A 19,001-nucleotide genomic window follows, 5' to 3' on the forward strand; every position below is an offset into this window, starting at 1 on the left:
AATAATTCAGTTTGCCTGAATTCCCAAATAGGATTGCTGCATAAGCCCATATCAGAATATTATATAAAAACCTTCTGTGCTTATAGCCAAAGCAGTTTCTGTTTGCTGTGTCTGAAAGTAATTTGTTTTCTGGAAGAAATTGCTTAACATATCTCTACTTTTTATTATCCAATTATTTTATTCTATTGTTTATTACAAATGTAATAAAACGCTATGATATTTGGCTATAGTGGTCTATGGCTATGTCTAACACAGCAACTTTCAAAACTATTAGAATTTCCTTTATGGTTCTGAAGAAATACATACACTGAGTGGAGAATTTAGGAAATACAAAAAAGCATAAACAAGAATGTAAAACTTATCACATGATGCTTAACCTTTGATGTATTTCCTGATAAACGTTTTCCTATGCATACCAGATGATGCATTTATTAAATTAGACTTATTGTCTTTATATTATGTAATGTATATATATTTATAAATATACAAATTTTTAATTTATAAGCACAGTGGCTCATTATGTCAGGTATTATTACTTCATATCTTATTTATCCAGTGATATTCCTCCATTTAGGGATTATCAACAAAAGAACAAAAGTACAAAGATACTTTATAATCTTGCTCTTAAAAATGCAGGGAGTTTGGAAAAGACATGCAACAGATTAGAATGGATTTTAATCCTTCTCATAGCCCCTGCCTCTGAACAAGGCAAAGATTCCAAGAAATGGGGAAGAAAATAGCATTTAGATTTCTTTATTGAACTCTGACTCACTGTCTTCTCCAACCCCTACCACCTAGTCCTAGTAAAAGGGGAAGAAATGAGTTCATGGGCAGTGGCAGTAGATCCCCATAGGTTAGTTTGGGACACTGAGCTAAGTGTGTTTACATGCTGTGATGGTTAATTTCTTGTGTCAACTTGGCTAAGTTATGGTGTCTAGTTGTTTGGTCAAACAAGCACTGGCCTGACTGACACTATAAGGATATTTCATGGATTTAAATCATCAGTAAATTGATTGCATCTATGGCTGATTGTAACTACAATCAACAAAGGAGATTACCTGCTGCAGTGAGAGAAGGTTCATCTAATCAGTTGAAGGCCTTAAAGGGAGAACTGATGGTTTCAGCAGTCAGAAGGAAGAATTTCTATCTCTACTCTACCAGCCAGCTTCTCCTGGGGAATTTATTGAAACCTTTATAGGAGTTCCCAACTTGTGGCCTGCCCTACAGAATTTGGACTGGCCAGTCTGCACTGTCACATGAGCTAATGGCAGACTGTGGTAGATTGAATCGTGTGCCCCAGTTTGGACATGTTCTTGGTCTTGGCCCACCTTCTGGTGGGTATGGGCTCATTGTAAATAAGATCTTTTCAAGATGTTACTTCAGTTAAGGTGTGACTCAACTAAGTCAGGTTGGGCTAAATCCAGACTACTACAGTCCTTTATAAGTAGAGTGAAAACCATACAGAGAGAGAAGCCCCAGGGAGCAGCCACAAGTTAGAAGTCAACAGAACTGGAAAGAGAAAGGAGAACATGCTGCCAGGTGCATTGCCTTGTGGCAGAAAAGCAAAGGAACCCCGAAGATGGCTGGCTAGCCAGGAGATACCAACCAGAAAGTAAGTCTTCTAGCTTCTGAAGCCATGAACCAATAAATTCCTTTTGTTAATCCAACCCCTTGCATGATATTTGTTTGATAGTAGCCAGGAAACTAAAATAGTTTTTGGTACTGGGAAGTGAGACGCTGGTATGACAAATACCTAGAAATGTGGAAACTACTTTAGAATTGGGTAATTAGACTGCAAATATTGTGAGGCGCTTGATAGAAAAAGCCTAGATGGCTTTGAAAGAGTTGGTGTAAGTATGGATGTTAAAGGTACTTCCAAAGAGGCTTAGAAGGAAATGATGAATGTAGTAGTAGAAATTGAAAGAAAGGCAGTCGTGTTATAAAGTGGCAGATAATTTGGCAAAAATTGTCCTCTGATGTCAGATTAAAGTAGTACTTGTAAGCGATGAACTTGGATATTTGAGGAGATTTCCAAGCTGAGTATGAAAGATGCAGCCTGCGTGCTGCTTGCAGGTTATAGCAAAATGAGAGAAGAGAAAAGCTGAGAACTGAACTCTTAAACACAAAATCACCAGAAATTGATGGTTTGGAAAATACTGAGTCTATCCAGATGGTGTGCTGTGAGCCTAACACCTGAAGTGTATCCATCAAGGACCTCCCTGAGCTTTTAGGAAGTATAGTTAATATTGTCCCCAAGGACAACACTCCATGTGAGGGTTTATCTGAACAATGATTTGCTAAAGAGATGTGGCTGAAAGTAGATCTAGTCAGCCATTTCAGTGGTAGTCAAGATTGAATGTAGAGTTATACAGGAAGGATCTGTGGAAAGTTCTTTTGTCTGATGGTTTAGGCGCACTTGAACTGCATGCAAAGCCTAAGAGGTTTGTGCAAAATTTGCATGAGCAGAACCACTGCCAGCCTGGACTGAAAGGGACAGAGAAGGGATGAATTTCAGGAAGAATGACCTCAAGGGCAGTGCCATGGAGGCAAAGGCCTGGAATGAAAATATCTCTTCAAGCCAAGAGAGTGGGCTCATCCATGTGCTTGGAGGAGACAAGCCATCTGCACCAGTGCTTGGAGGGGGAAGTTCTTGCTCCCCATTGTTCAGGCAGAATGCTGCTACGCTAGTACTTGGAGATTGTGGAGCCTGTACCCTGGCATTCGCAGGGAGTCTGGCCCCCATGAGAATGCGTGGAGAGGGTGGAGACTTCACCCCAGGCAGGGAGAGGATGGCTCCTGCACAAACCTTAGAAAGGGTGGGGCTGCCACTCCATCAGACCCTGATGACAAAATCTAGATCCATAGATAACTCTAAAACCTTGAGATCTAATGGAGAATGCCCTGCTAGGTTTCATACTTGTTTGGGATGCATATGTGGTATATATGACTTTGCAGTTTCTTCTCTAACCCTTCCTCCTCTTTCCCCCACTCCAAATAGTAGTTAAAACAGCAAGCCCCTGTGACTCATGACTGATCAACAGATCTTGTACTAAGATGCTTGTTTTTTTTTTGGAAGCCTGCTATAGAATCTATTTTTCCCAAACTGCCTGATCACCTCTATATCAATAAACCTTTCTACCAATATATAACTTCTGCCTTGCTGAAAACATCTGTTCCTTTAGGGTTTGTTTCTTGTAAAAGTCATGCACATCCCCCATGAGCCTTTTTTGGTCAAGTCACGTACTTTTGGCAATTTACTGCAATCTTTAGAAGGCGGCTCCCCCCTCAGCAGCTCATAGACATGCCCCATAAAAGACCCACTCCTCTAGTAGTAAGTGCAGATGATCAAGTGTGGAAAATGCTGTCTCTCCTCCCACTGCCGTGATGAGGACCCCCTGTAAACCCCCTAAATAAATGCTCCTTACTCATCAAGATGGACTTGTGTGAGTCTTTCTTTGATCTCACATATCCACCTCAGTTTGGTGGGAAGCTGTCATTTTCATACAGCTCCTTGCCACACTAGAGATAGCATGACTATTTTTCCTTCCAATTTCTCCCTTCTGGAATGGGAATGCTTATCCTATGCCTATTCCACTGTTGTATATTAGAAGCAGATGATTTTTTCCCTAGGTTTTACAGGTCCGCAGATGGAGAGGAATTTTTTGCCAGGACGGCCCACACCCATAACTGACTTTGATGAGACTTTGTAGTTAGTATTGTTACTGAAATGACTTAAGGCTTTTGGGATGTTGTAATGGAATGAATGTATTTTGCATGTGGGAAGAACATGTCTTTTTTAGGTCCAGAGGATGGACTTTGGTGGACTAAATTGTGTACCCCAGTTTGGACATATTCTTGATCTTGGTCTGTATTCCCGTGGGTGTGGACCCATTGTAAATAAGATCTCTTGAGGCTGTTACTTTATTTAAGGTGTGGCCCAACTGAATCAGGTTGGGCTTTAATCTAGATTACTGGACTCCTTTATAAGCATCCAGATTACTGGATTCAGAGAGAGGGAAGTGGATGTGGCTCAAGCGGTTGAGTGTCTGCTTCCCACATGGGAGGTTCCTGGTTTGGTTCCCCATGCCTCCTAAAAAAACACACAAAAACAAAAAACAAGCAAAACAAATGAAAAAACCAACTCTGGAACCCAGAGCATTCCACTAACAATATCGAGAGCTATAATTAATATCTTTAACACAAATCAATCTCAATTTTTCATCATCATGTATCTGACAGAAACTCTAAGTTCCCTACCAATGTCTCATATTTAGTAACAGAAATCTAATTTTGGGGGGAGGGGTGGAGCAGGGAGTTGGCAGTCTGTGCCTCTTTCTTTTGAAGTTGAGTGTGGTTGAATGATTAACTTCTAGCTAATTACATCTAGCCAATCCTATTGGGTCGGACTTCAGATGGCTGCTTTTTAAGAGGAGCAGACTCAGCAGGGAGTTGGGCCTGTTGCCCTTTCTCCCTTCCTGCTCCCTGTGTTCTGAAATGTGAGCAGGGTGGGAATTTTACCAACCATCTTGGGTCATGAGGCAAAGGTAAGAATAGACAGGCATTCCAGGGGTTGTGGAATAGAGAGATGGGAATGGGGAAGGGGGAGCGTCCCTGCTTGTGACAATGGAGCTGTTATATCACCCTGGAACTGTTGACCTCTAGACTTATTTTATTAGCTACCATATATAGTCTATTCTGTTACTAATAGATGAAGCTAATCCTGACTCTTAAAAGAATGTGCGTGCATGGTTTAAAATCAATACAGAAAGATTTAGTATAAAAATGATAGTATCCTACCCCATCCCTATTGTTAATTCCTTTTCTCAGAAGGAACCACTTCTCTTTCTAGTTTGTGGTGTGTTTTTTTTGGTGTTTATGACCATCACCTTAAGTAATTTGATTATACAGTTTGTAGTTTGTATCTTCAAGGTGCTTTTGTTTGCACATAGCAAAAAAAAGAAAGCGAACAACTCATATTGGCTTAAATAATAACAGGAATTTATTAGCTTTTGTTAATAAAAAGTCCAGATGCATTGTAGAATTCCGAGATGATCAGGTAATAATTCCCTGTTTTCCTGTGACTCCATTGATTCAGCCCTCCTCCAGCTCTCTGCGTTGTGCTCCGACTGGTTTTCTTCATCAAGATGGTTAGAATAGCAGTTGGGCCTAAATTCTCCCTAGTTTCATACGCAGGAGAAAGAGAGCGAATTTCCCCGTCACCACTACACAGAAGTCTCAAGCTTCACACTGATTGGAACCTTTCGCTATCCCTGTTAGAGAAGAATGCCTTTTCCTGATTGTCAACTGATCCCATAACAAAGGGGAAGAGATTCCTCTGATTACCCTATGACTATTTCCTAATATGTTAAACTTTAGACATTCTTCTAATTTCTTGCTATGATAAATGAAGATTTAGATAATTTATCTTCCCAAATTTCCTTCACCCCACCTCCCCATAGAGTTATGTCTTAATTTTAGCTCTTCTCTTTGCCACTTCTGTACCCCTAAATAATTAAACCTCTATTTATTCATCCATGAAACTTTGACTCCTCCCTCTATAGGGTGAGGATGTTTGTGTCTCTGCCTTGCCTTTTGTTATGCACATTCTACCTCCCAGTATCTGACAACTGTACTTTGACCTGTCCAGGTTTTTAACCTGTTCTGACCTATAATCCCAATGAAGTTTTATGGATTGGTCCATGGATTAATTCCAAAATTTGAAAACCAGTAAACCACATTTATATTATAATAACTGTGGAAGTATTGTACCCCCAAAGCCAAGTTACTGCTGTTATTACAGTTTCTTCCTTTCAATTCCAAAGTCACCACCTCTTTGCAGCTCACATACACAAATACTCAATGGATTCTTCTTACCTACCATCTACCCATTTCTGAAAATCACAGTATATTTCAGTTTGCTTTGTATTAAGACCATGCTTATCATGTACAACTTTTAGTTACACCTCTTCCCAACCTTAGCATTCCTTCTTTTTTAGAGAGAAAGAGAGAAATTGTGGGTTTACAGAAAAATCATGCATAAATTGCAGGGTTCCCATAAACCACCCTATTATTAACACCTTGCATTGGAGTGGTACATTTGTTACAATTCATAGAAGCACATTTTTTAAAATTGCACTGTTAAGTATAGCCCACAGTTTAACTTAGGGCTCACTGCATTGTGCAGTTCCTTGGATTTCTTTTAGGCTTTGTTCTAGTAATATATATACAATCTAGCATTTCCCCTTTAACCATATTCAAATGTATAATTCACTGTTGTTAATGACTGTCACAATGTTGTGCTACCATCACCACCATCAATTATCAAAACTTTTCCATCATCCCAAATAGAAACTTTGTACATTTTAAGCCTTAAATCCCTATTCCCTAGACACACCCGATCCCTTGGTAACCTGTATTCTATAACCTATAAAACCAGTCATGCTCAAGCACTTTCCAAAAATCTAGGGACAGGGAATATTTCCTACCTCGCTCTTTGAGGTCAACATCACCCTAACAAAAAGCCAGAAAAAATATACCACAAGAAAAAAAAGATTACAGACCAATATCCTTTATGGATTTGGTGTAAAAATCTTTAACAAAACAGCAACAAACTAAGTCCAACAGCACATTTAAATAATTATACCCCATTATCAAGTGGGATTTTATCCCAGTTGTGCAAGCATAATAAGAAAATCAATTAATGTAATATACCACATTGATAGAACAAAGGAGAAAAAAAACATGAGCCCCTCAATTGACACAGAGAAGGCGTTTGACAAATTCCAACACCCCTTCTTGATAAAAACACTCAGAAAACTAGGAATAGAAGGAATTTTCCACAATATGATGAAATATGGAAATTCCACTGCCAAATCATATTCAACTGTGAAAAACTGCAAGCTTTCCCTCTAAAATCAGGAGCAGCACAAGTTTACCACTGTCACCAGTGTTATTCAGCATTGCACTGGAAGTTCTAGTCAGAGCAACTAGGCAATAAAAAGAGACAAAACACATCCAAAAGGAAAGGAAGAAGAAAAACTTCACCTACTTGAAGTTGAGATGGTCCTATAGATAAGAAAATCCTGGAAAATCCGCAACAAAGCTACTAGAGCTAATAATGAATTCAGCATAGAGGCAGGGAACAACATTAACATGCAAAAATCATTCTGTACACTAGTAATGAACAATCTGAAGAGAAAATTTTAAAATTCCACTTAAAATAGCAACTAAAAGAATTAAGTATCTTGGAATAAATTTAATCAAGGATGCAAAGATCTTATACATAGAAATCTATAAAACAGTGTTAAAAGATATCAAAGAAGACATAAATAAATGGAAGTACATTCTATGTTCATGGATTAGAAGACTAAATATTGTCATTTTGCCCAAAGTGATTTATAGATTCAGCACAATCTCAATCAAAAATTCAAAAATGTTCTTTGCAGAAATGTAAAAGTCAACCATCCAATTTATATGGAAGGGTAAGGGTATTTGGCCCCAAATAACAAAAACCATCTTGAAAAAGAACGAAGTTGGAGGACTCACACTTCTCCACTTTAAAACTTATTACAAAACTCCAATAGTCAAACTAGTATGATACTGGCACAAGGACAGATATATGGCTAATAGAATAAAAGTGAAAATTCATAAATAAATTTTCACATTCATAGCCAGTTGATTTTTTGACAGCAAAATCAAGTCCACTCAATGGTAAAGAATAATCTCGTAAACAAATAGTGTTTGGAAAACTTATATTCATATACAAAAGAATGAAGGTGGACCCTACCTTATATCATATATAAAATCATCTCAAAATGGATCAATGACCTAAATATATATATCCAAACTATAAAACTCTTTGAAGAATACATAGGGAAGCATCTTTAGGATTTTGTGATTAGGCAATGGTTTCTTAGACTTTATATCAAAAGCACAAGCAATAAACGAAAAAAGAAATAAATGGAACTTCATCAAAATTGAAAAAGTATGTGCATTAGAATACTTCATCATAAAAGTAAAAAAACAACCTATACAAGGGGAGAAAATATTTGGAAACCACATATATGATAAAGGTTTAATATCCAGAATAAAGAAATCCTACAACTCAACATCAAAAAGACAGTCAATTTAAAATGGGTAATAGACTTGAATAGTCATTTCTCTAAAGAAAATACACAAATGGCCCAAAAGCACATGAAAAGATGTTCATTGTTGGTGGGAATGTGAAATGGTACACCACTGTAGAAAACACTTTGTCCCTTCCTCCAAAAGTTAATTATAGAACGACCATATCACCCAGCTATCCCACTTCTAGTTATATACCCAAATGAATTGAAAGCAGGGACTTGAACAGTTAATTGCATACCAGTATTTACAGCAGCATTATTAACAGTTCCCAGAAGATGAAAGCAATCCAAGTGTCCATCAACCAATGAATGGATAAAATGAGATATATATATATACAACAGAATATTATTCAGCGATAAAAAGGAATGATGTCATGATACATGTGACAACATGAATGAACTTTGAAGTCATCATGTTGAGTGAAATAAGCAGGACACAAAGGACAGATACTGTATGATTTCACTGATATGAAGTAATTAAAATATGCAAATTCATAGGGTAAGATACTAGAATACAGGTTACAGAGGTCAGGGTGGGGTTAGGAATGGGAAGTTAATGCTTAATTGGTATAGATTTTCTGTTTGGGATGATGAAAAAGTTTTGGTAATGAATGGTGATGGTAGTAGCACAACGTTATGAATGTAATTAACACCACTGATTATAGATTTGAATAGGATTAGAAGGGAAAATTTTAGGGTGTATTTATGTTGCCAAAATAAAAGTTTATAAAAAATATATATGACTATACAACACAGTATAACCTAAAGTAAATTTTGGACTGTCATTAATAGTATAATTATAATAGTATTTTCATTAATTGTACCAAAGGTACCATATGAATGCATAGTTTTGATAATGTGGAAAACTGTGTGAAAGGGGTTGTGATATATGGGAATTCTATTTTCTGCATGATTTTTCTGTAAACCTACAACTTCTCTAATAACATCATGGGGGTGAGGGGGAACGTCCCTACAATTTATGTTCAAAAATGCAAGAAATATAGTCTCCACAAGTCCAGCTAAACAATTATGTGGCAGTCACAAACAAGAATAAAATAATGTGGGGCCTGTGCTTTAAGTCTTGACTGCTTGAGCCACGAATAGGACTAAAAGGTCAGACAGCTGGCAGGAAATACAGTAGACAAGAACAATTATTAACACCAGAGTCCTTTCCACATATGATCCTATGCTCTCGGCAGCTCAGCAATCAATAAGAGCCAAGTCTTAGAGGATGCAAAATGAACCAGGCTTTTAAATGATCAGTTGCTGTTGTTTTACAGATCTCCAAGTCCCAAACACTTATTTACTTTCTATCCTCCTGAAAATCTATTCTTCCCCCTTTCTCGTGCCTGCAGCGATTGTTACAGGAGAATATTATGATCATCAGTCAATATCTGAGTAAAAGTATGAATCTCTTTCATTATCTCTACTAGGTGATTGAACTACTGCCTGAAGAGCGAGATTCTATTTTAAGTTGCTGCAGCAGAGTCTGGCACTGAGTGCGGATTTCAGGTTGCATTTATTTGGTGCCAGTAACCGAGTTTTCTATTTCCTTTGTATCAAAATGTGGAGAGCCCACTCAGTACTGGTCAGGAAGATGAGTTACATAGGACAACTATTGGTCACTTGCTCTCTGGGCTGAATGCCGAATGTCTTCTCTCACCACCCCCGTTTGTTTTAGAGCTTGATTTCATGCAATGTCACTCATCAGCCATCTCTAATCATTTGATAGCTGAAGTGCTTCTGTTTCAAAATGTTTTTGAAAGATCATTTTGGTGGATAAGCAAGAGGAAAACTACATGCCCTATATGGGATAATAAGTAGATTTTTTCAGGTAAGGTTGACTCCCAGTTACCAGTGGTAAAGAAAATGTGAATAACAAGGAAAAGAAAATGTCAATGAATGGAACAGCTTCCCATTGAAAACCAATAGATAATATTAATATATCATCTTCGTCCAAATTTTCAGCATAATTAATAAGTAATAAATTCATCTTATTGGCCTTCTGCATACCCTCTGGTTGACAAGCTTATAACTAATCAGTGAAGATAGCCATGAATGTAATAATCAGAGAAGGAGGACAAATAAAGGACGTGAATAATTTACCTCTGAATAATCACTAATTAACTATAAATCAAAGCTTTTAATCCGAATACAAAGAAGCCATTTTGCAAGGCCATCTCTTTTGAATAATGGAGAAAAAAATAGAAGTCAGATATAAAGACAAGATGCCTTCTATTTTGTTACTTGAAATCCTATTAATGTCCTTAACTTTTGGGGTTAGGGACATTTTTAGGAGTATGAGGGAAGCCATGACCTTTCTCCCCAGAAAAGTGCACAGTCATTGGGCCACCAATGAATAGCACGGTATTCTGTCTGATTGGTACCTCCTGGTATTGTGCAATGCTGACATGCACACATTGTTTTCTATCCTAGGGACTCCAGATTAAGAAATCCAGCCATTCTTACTGTGACCTTTGACAGAACCAAGCTGGAAATCAAGTAAGCAAGATTCTGTTCTTGTTTACTTGTATATCCACTAATCCTTTAGAAAGGAGGCCGCTAGAAACCTGTCTAAATCAGTAGATTGTGAGTATTTCTAGGTGGCACTGAACCCTGAAGAAATTCCGTGGATTTGCTCAGGATGTCACACTTGCTTACAGAAGGAACAATGAGGGGCAAATCAGTTAAGCAAATACTGTTGCCATAGGTGACCATTCTAAGCAAAATAACCTCTAGTTCCTTGATACAGCTTTGAGCCGGCTGTCTTCTGCAGCTAGGTTTATTGAATGCTCTAAATTTTCCTGCATATGAAATGTTTTGAAAATGTAATTCAATTGTCAATAGTAAAGGGCTGAAACAGAAGCAAGGAAATGGCTCCTCAATGAATTTTGGCTTTTTTTAAATTTAGTTTTTATTAGATAAGCAACTGTTGAGCACTGAGTTTACCAAACGACAATATGTCCGAGCCAAATAAAATTCACCTAAATAAGCCTGTTAGCTGCAGTCAGGCATCTTAACTTTAGACAGAGTGTCAGGGACAAGGAGGGCATCTTGCAAGTGTGACTATTTCTGAATGGATAATTCATTTTCCTCTCTCTTACTTCCAAACTGACCCCATCTGCTTATACTTTGAAATTACTTATCATATACATTAATGGATCAATGTAGCGAGTACTGTAAGGAATGGATTTTTTGGAAGTTGTTTATATGGCAGGGCATGGAGTGAGGAAATTTAAACATATACAGTCCAACCTATATATTTCTTCCACTTAAAAAATTATCTTTTGGAAACCTACTATAGAGAAGACACACTGATGCCTACATTTGTGTCTTATTCCCATTTTTCTTTTGATCCTCAGAGCACCTGGTGAAGTGCATGGGAAATTTTAAAATTAAGAAGACTTAGCCATAGTGACTTATAGGTCTTGAAAAGATGACTTTGAACACAAGTTTCTTGGTTCTCACTACTTGCATCTTGGCACTGTGACATGGAGTCAACAAATAATGATGTCTGGGATGATTCTGAATGAAGATATTCCTAGAATTACTAAACTTGTGAGGAAGGAACTTTTGATTTTCATTTCTCACCAAGGCAGCAAATAATCTAGAGAGAATGTGTTTTTAACAGAATCCCAAAATTCTCCATCTGAAAGGATTACAAGGAAATGTAATTTCTCAATCCTAGTTTAGTCCCTTTTTCAATGATTCTCACAGACACCCCATTCTCAGTGTCACAGTGTCATGCAGAAGAAATAAAGCCATACTGAGACTGTTTTTGGATTTACTTATCCCCATTGCAGAGAACTAGTGATTTATTTATAGACCAGCTTTGCCAAAGTGTTTTGGGGAAGCTAGGATTTCTTTAAAAGATAACGTAAGAGTTGGAATTACTCTGTGGTCCAAACAAAGGGATCTAAATCCTTTCTGGTATTTTTTTCATTACTTTGTTACATACAGTAATATCAGTTTTTTTCTTTCACCTTGAACCAGAAAGCGTCTGAGTCAATAATTTCTTGGGATACAAAAACACTTGTGAAAAAGTAGCAGCTTATTTGGTAAAACTGTCCAGGCAATCAGATCTACTGAGAAGCACACAGCACACACCCAGGGAGCAGAGACGAGAAGACACCACCATTCCCAGAGCATGGGAGGTTCAGAAAGTGGCCTATAATAAGCTCAGGACACTGTTTCCAGCTTGTTGGTCTAAGATTATTCCTGTTTACTAGAGACTTGGAGCCCTATCCTTTTTCAGGGAACAGCTCCTCCCATCCTCCTCATGTTTGTGTTGGTGGCTTCAGGAGTACGCACAGAAAGATAGCGAGTCACAACTCTAACCGGCCTCGAGGCCCAGGCCTACAGAGAAGATATGGCTTCTTTCTTTCATCTGTAATTTTTATTTTCCTCACAAATTTTAGTCCACTGGGTTAAAGGTAGAAAGCAAATATTTAGTCCTATTAAGCTGAACTAATTTAAGTCATTAATTTAGGATATGCTCAATGTGATAGTTTTTTGTGTCAACTTGGGTAGGCTATATCGCCCAGTTATGCAATTAAGCACTAATATTTGTGTCTATGAAGGTATTCTGTAGATGTAGTTATCATCTACTATCTCTTGACTTTGAGTAAAGATGAAGATGTACATCATTCAATAAGTTGAAAGGTCCTAAGAACAAAACTGAAGTTTGCAGGAGGAAAAGCAAATTGCCCTTGTGGCCTGCAGCTTCAGTTCCCACCCTAGTTTCCAGCCTGCCCCACACATTTCAGATTTGCCAGCAGCCACACAGGCTACTTCCTTAGGGGAATATATATATTAAAATATATCTATATAAATGTAGATATATATTATCCTACTGATTCTGTTTCCCTGACAGAATCCTGTAGACTCAGTTTCACTAATAAAAAATTAGATTCAGATTTTTAATTCCTCCGCCCCTTCTCTCTTCTCCAGCTTTTTATCAAACAGTGATTTGGTAGATGTGCGTATGTATGGCTATACCACCTCATGGCGAAGAGAAAGAGTTGGAGTCCCTGAGGGCTGATGTCCTTGGCATCTTGGTGCTCTGGTACAATGCTGCTATCCCCACCTGATGGGGCTGGTCCTGCTCACACTCACAGTTGACCTCTATGGCTGGTGTGACTCAGGACCTGGCTGTCTTAGTCTGGTCCTCTTTGGCTGACAACCTCGTATTGGCTCTCACTGCTGCTGTAGACTCCTCCACCTGTGGCCACATCCTCACAATCGTGGGCTCCACAACAGGCCCATAGCTGCAGGACCTTCTGGGTCACATCCCTGCCACACAGAAAACCACAACTGGGAAAGGAAAGCCAAATATCAGGACCTCCTTTGTTCTGCTGACCGATATCGCAACACCAGGCTTACTCTGAGGCAATTTGCTCCTGGTTGTTAGACTGGACACTGAACCCCAGAGGGGGAGCCAAGACAGGAGGTCCCCTCTGCTGTCACTGTGTCCTCATTTCTGAGGACAGGGAGGACAGGTGGCTAGACACTTCCTCTTCTTATCTTATCCTATCTCATTTCATCTTTTCCTAACTTCCTCCAAACCCCCAGGAATACAAAGTTGCAGGTTTGCTTTTTCACTCCGTTTCATATTTCCTTTTTATCAGTGAGAAGTAAGTTTTATGGCGCAGAGCTCATGGGGTATTTTCTCCACACTCTGAGTGAACTCCATGAGCTAAATCCTGAACCTTGGTAGGCTAAAGGAGATTATAAAGGAATTTAGCAAATCTATCCCTCTCTCTCTGTCCCTCTGCCCCTCCACCCCATCAAAGTCTCTTGCCCTGAGGTCATAGACTTTAGAGACAGGACAAAATTTACAGAAAGAATTAAAATGAATGGCTTTAATATTCACAAAAATATTGTCCATGCCTCTAAAAGAGGATATCCATTTTACTGTGTATGGAAGCTTGTAGTTGTGTGCACTAAAGCACAGTTTCCTCATATAGGGACCTTACTCCTTGAGGTAGCTATCAGAGGTTTGAACAAACATGACAAGTATTCACAGTCAACACACAGGAACAGAAGTTCAGGGTTTGAGGGTATTTCCTTAGTCCTCTAAAATCTCCTCTACCAACTTACCCAACTGCTCATTTGTTTTAATTGCCTCCCTTCTTTTGTAAAAGTCCATGCACAAGGAGGTTCACAGAACTCAGACATAATTGGTTCTTTGAGCCTTTGAAAGAATTATTTAATTAGCTAGTCAAAGTGTCCTTCCTCTTTAGCCTCTATTTTGTCCTTCCAGGAGAGCGCACATTTAAATCTCTTGGGTCAGTAAGCATCTTGGTGTCCATCTCTAAATGAGTCTTCCTGACATTTTGCATTTTTATTTCTTAGCATTTTGGAGGGGAGAACTACTTTTGACAGAGCTCTAGTTTGAGTCTCGCATTTTCCCTGCTACTCAATTACTGCTTTCCTGGCAAGTTCAATCAAGGACTCTGATCCACAACCATTTAAACATGGAAGATTTCAGATGTTTCAGTGAACAAATTGGTATTCCTTGTCTTATATTCTATGCCTTTCATTAGTTTGCTGAATTAAAGGTTTTATTAAATCATTTTTTAATCTTGGAGTTGACTGAGAAAGTGAGAGTGAGACACAAAACTTATTAAAAATGTATATTCTATTTAATATGTAGATAAAATAGTTTTCATTTACTCAGATGTTTATGGTTGAGTTCTTTTTTCCTGGAAGATAAATGTTTCCATCAATGATCACAGTATTATAAAGCAATGATACATAAACATATAATTTTAGACATAATTTGGGGTTTCATCATATAGCAGTGACAAGAAATCCCATATAAAGATATAAGTGGAAAATGATAACTGACTGATGGATTTGGGGGGTGGGCTGATTGGCACTGTTAGGATAAGACTATTTTATTCCTTGATGGGAGATTAGTACAGAAATAGATGTGTGAGTCAAACCTCAGCACAGTAATGATTTCCTGACAGGCACTCTCTCCAAACCCAAAGAACATTAAGTTTTAATCCAAAGAGCCATTGGTCTTTAAGTTTTTTTTCTGAATTTCTCTACAAATTGGAAGGAAAAGGAACACAATAATTGGTTTGTATATAGCATATTGCTCACTTAGTCCATGACAGAAGTTAAATAAGGATGGGTCAATTGATTGATTCACGGTGGAGAGCCATGTGGTTGGCAAAGAGAACAATGCATCAAGGCTGTGCTTTCGCTTCCAGGGAATGAGTGACTACTAATGCAATTTGGAAGAATTCCTAGCACAAATCAAAGAGATGCACATCTGTTCCTTCACCAACTTAGATAAACCAGAACCATCGTCAATAAAGTACATACTTTCCCAGCTTTGGATAGTTTGTCCTGAGAAAAAAAAACTTTTTCTGGCTGCAGTAGCTATCAAGCAGTTGCAGTAGATGCAATGACCTGATTTCAAGTGTACTGTTACCGCAACAGGAGCCATGTGAGCCGTGTAAACCATGGCCTAGATATCATCGAGTTGGCATCCAACTATATCCAAGACTCTTCTAAGGAAAAGTCAGAGAGACATTAATCGAATACCTAATAATTGCAGAACAATGTTCCGGCACTTTCATAAATCCTCAAAACCTCCCTGTGAAATTTGATACCCATTTAAAAACAAGGGAAGTGACGTTTCTGCCATAGAGGGTAAATGCGATGCTTGCAATACTTCCAACATAGTGGTTTCTACACCAGTTCTTTTTGGGGGGGTTTATTTATAACACATAGTTTAGACCTGCAAATCAAGCAGTCTTTACCCTTGTGGTGTATTTTGTGCCCATTACAAATTGAATTGATACAAGTAGATTTAGATTCCTGTAGACACAATTAAAATGGGGGCTTCTTAAATTCCTGACTAAAGATGCACTATCTACTTTTGTTAAAAATGAACATAGATCATTCATATGATGAGAAGAGATCCTAAATTCTCTTGACAATGGAACAAATAAAATCAGGAAGACCTTATAAAACCCAGGAGAAGAGAGAACCTGGCTCGGCTTGGCAGTCTGTCCCAGAAGCTTGGAGGAGGGAGTTCCAGGAGGGTGCTGGGAAACACAGGCAGAGTGAGACAATTGGGAAAAAGTTTAGGGGGCATGTGGTTGGCAGTACAGATCCAGCTGTGGAGGGTTGTTTTTTGGGTTTGTTTGTTTGTTTGTTTGTTTTGGTAAATGACCCCCAGTGCTAAAAGGACAGGTCATAATTAAAATAGTAAAATAATAAATGGGATAATAATAATAGTTAATGTTCATCACATGCTGACTATGTGCCTGGCATGTAGGACGGTGCTTACTTGTCCTCTGTGGGCTACAAGTACTTACAGGTCCTCTGTTGTCTTTCCTCCATGCTCTGTGGGTCTCAGGACCGAAGGTGTCCCTTCCACATTGTACTGCAAGGGCCTCGCTGCCCTCTCTCATTTGTGCAGCCCCTAAGCCTTTGCATTCTCCATTCCCCCGGACTCCTGAGACACCTCATCTGGCTGGTAGGTCAGAGATTTCTTCAGATCTTGATTAGTGCTTTAGTACGTCCCAGAAGGAGAAAATCAGCACTCATGGCTCCAGGAGAGAAAAGATAGAGAAGGTAGGTATATGTACACTATAAAGAAAAAGACCTAAACCTGAAGAGAGAATCCTGCAGCAGATCTTTGAATACTGTTGGTCTCTCCCGATCAGAGCAGACAACTTGTCACCCATGACGTCACGACTCCAGCCGCGCAGAGGCACCTTCCTAGGCAGTCAGTAGATATGTGTTGAATTAGTAAATGAGACGTGTGATATTTGTACAAGTGAAGGAATGCAGATAGGAGTTCTTTCTTGGTCATTTCTTGTATCCTTGATTAATCTCCTTTGTTACTTTTGTGCATATTTTTATGCAAAGTCATAGGTGCAGAGGCCTGTCAGAACTCTCTGGTTTACATCACATTATCCTGTAACATAATGAGCTATCCTCATTCAAAGACCTGGAAAGATGAGCATAAGCCCTTATATATCAGGCCATCTATAATTGAAACCCCATTTCTTTAGACCTGTCACTACAGACAAGCAGAGACCAAGTCAATGTTTGTTTGAATTGAGGCAAATTTTTGGGAAACAAATTCTGTGAGCTTTATTATTTTCCAGGAATGTGTTAAGATCTGCACACATTAGGATCTTTAGGCTAGCTCTTGTGCACTTTGTGTGTAGAACCAGAGCACAGAGCTTGAATCCAGACAGCCGAGGTGGATTTGCTGGCTGCAGGATCTTGGCAGGTTGCTTAACGTCCTCCCTTCATCATCTGTCAGCCAGGCATCATAATGACACCCGCCTCATAGCATGCTGTGAGAATTAAAGGGGCTACAAATGTAAGGCGCTTAGGACAGAGCTTGGTGCATGGAAGTGAAGGAGCAGCACCAGTCACTGTTCCTGTAATAAGATGAGGAGCCCTTTGTTTAGCGTTAATAAGATCATGTTTGGTAAGGCATCTGGTCCCCTGCCTGGCATGGAGTCTGCGTGCCAGTGCTATGCTAGGTGTTTTATACGTGTTATCTCATGTAAGCTTCCATCATTAGCCATTTACAAAACCAAAGTGAAAACAAAATAGCGAAACCTTAGAGAAGTTAAACACATGTGCTCCCTGCAAGTAAATGAGAGAGCCAGATTTCAAAGATGAATTTGCCAGATTCTAAAATGTTTTTAATGGTATAAGTTCAGAACTACTTAGAGAAACGTGAAGTTTAGAAAATTTCAACTATAGGATTCTAAGCTAAAAATGTTAAAGTGGCTGTAGAATACCTAATTTGGTATCCCAAAATACATGGATTATCTCTCTGGAGAAAAGAGTCATTTCCCTTGTAGGATATTGTAAAATCTTATCTATTTATACTGAGGCAGATAGAGGTCGAAATTATGCATTTAAAAATAGAATTTTGGTTTTAAAGACATTTTTAAGAGTAGAATTTGTACTCGTTTGGGGGGCTGTAATCATACTGATTGTGATTAAATTCATACAGTTAAATGCCCTTATTTGCGCCTATAGTTAAAAAGGAACCCTGTGTTAAATCTTTAGTGGACATACACCAGAAGACAAATCTCTACCATTTTACACATGACCTGTATGCATTTCTCAGTCTCAATACATCTTCCTCTCTCTTTCATTTTATTCATAAGGGAGTCCTAGATATGTGATTGTTTTAATGTGTAGGTGTATGTGTGTGCATTAGCATGTGCTGCTTTCTCCTGTTTTGTGCCTCTGTTTATTAATATCACTACCTTTTTCTCTCTCCTGACTTTCACTATGTTTCTCATTGCCTTCTCTTCTGGGACTACAATATAGACCTGGAATCCATTTTACTCACATCTGAAAAAGTTATTTGTTCTCCATTCCTAATTTATCCTATGGAAAAAAGGTTGATAATTCTCTCCCTAAAAGGCTGAACTAGAGACCCCGCATGATGCTGCCGCTGGCCCGGCAGAGAAATATTTAAAGTGATTACAAATTCGTTTCAGCAATGCAGACAACTAAGTGCACTGTTGGGGGTGATGGTGCTGTTGGTAAAACATGTGTCCTAATGTCCTACACAACAATCATGTTTCCATCTGAATACATGCACACCGACTGTTTGTGACAACTCCGCGGTCACAGTTATGACTAGTGGAGAGCCGCCTACCCTTTGTGATCCTGCAGGGCAAGAGGATTACAGCAGAAGAAGACTGCTGAGTTAGCCACAAACACGTATTTCTAGTCTGTTTTCCAGTGGTCCCTCTGCCCTTTTTGAAAATGTGAAAGAAAAGTGGGTGCCTGAGATAACTCACCACTGCCCAAAGACTCCTTTCTTGCTTGTTGGGACCCAGTTTGAGCTCAGAATGATCCCTCTGCTATCAC

Source organism: Dasypus novemcinctus, chromosome 5 (assembly GCF_030445035.2).
Source record: "Dasypus novemcinctus isolate mDasNov1 chromosome 5, mDasNov1.1.hap2, whole genome shotgun sequence".
NCBI lineage: Eukaryota > Metazoa > Chordata > Mammalia > Cingulata > Dasypodidae > Dasypus > Dasypus novemcinctus.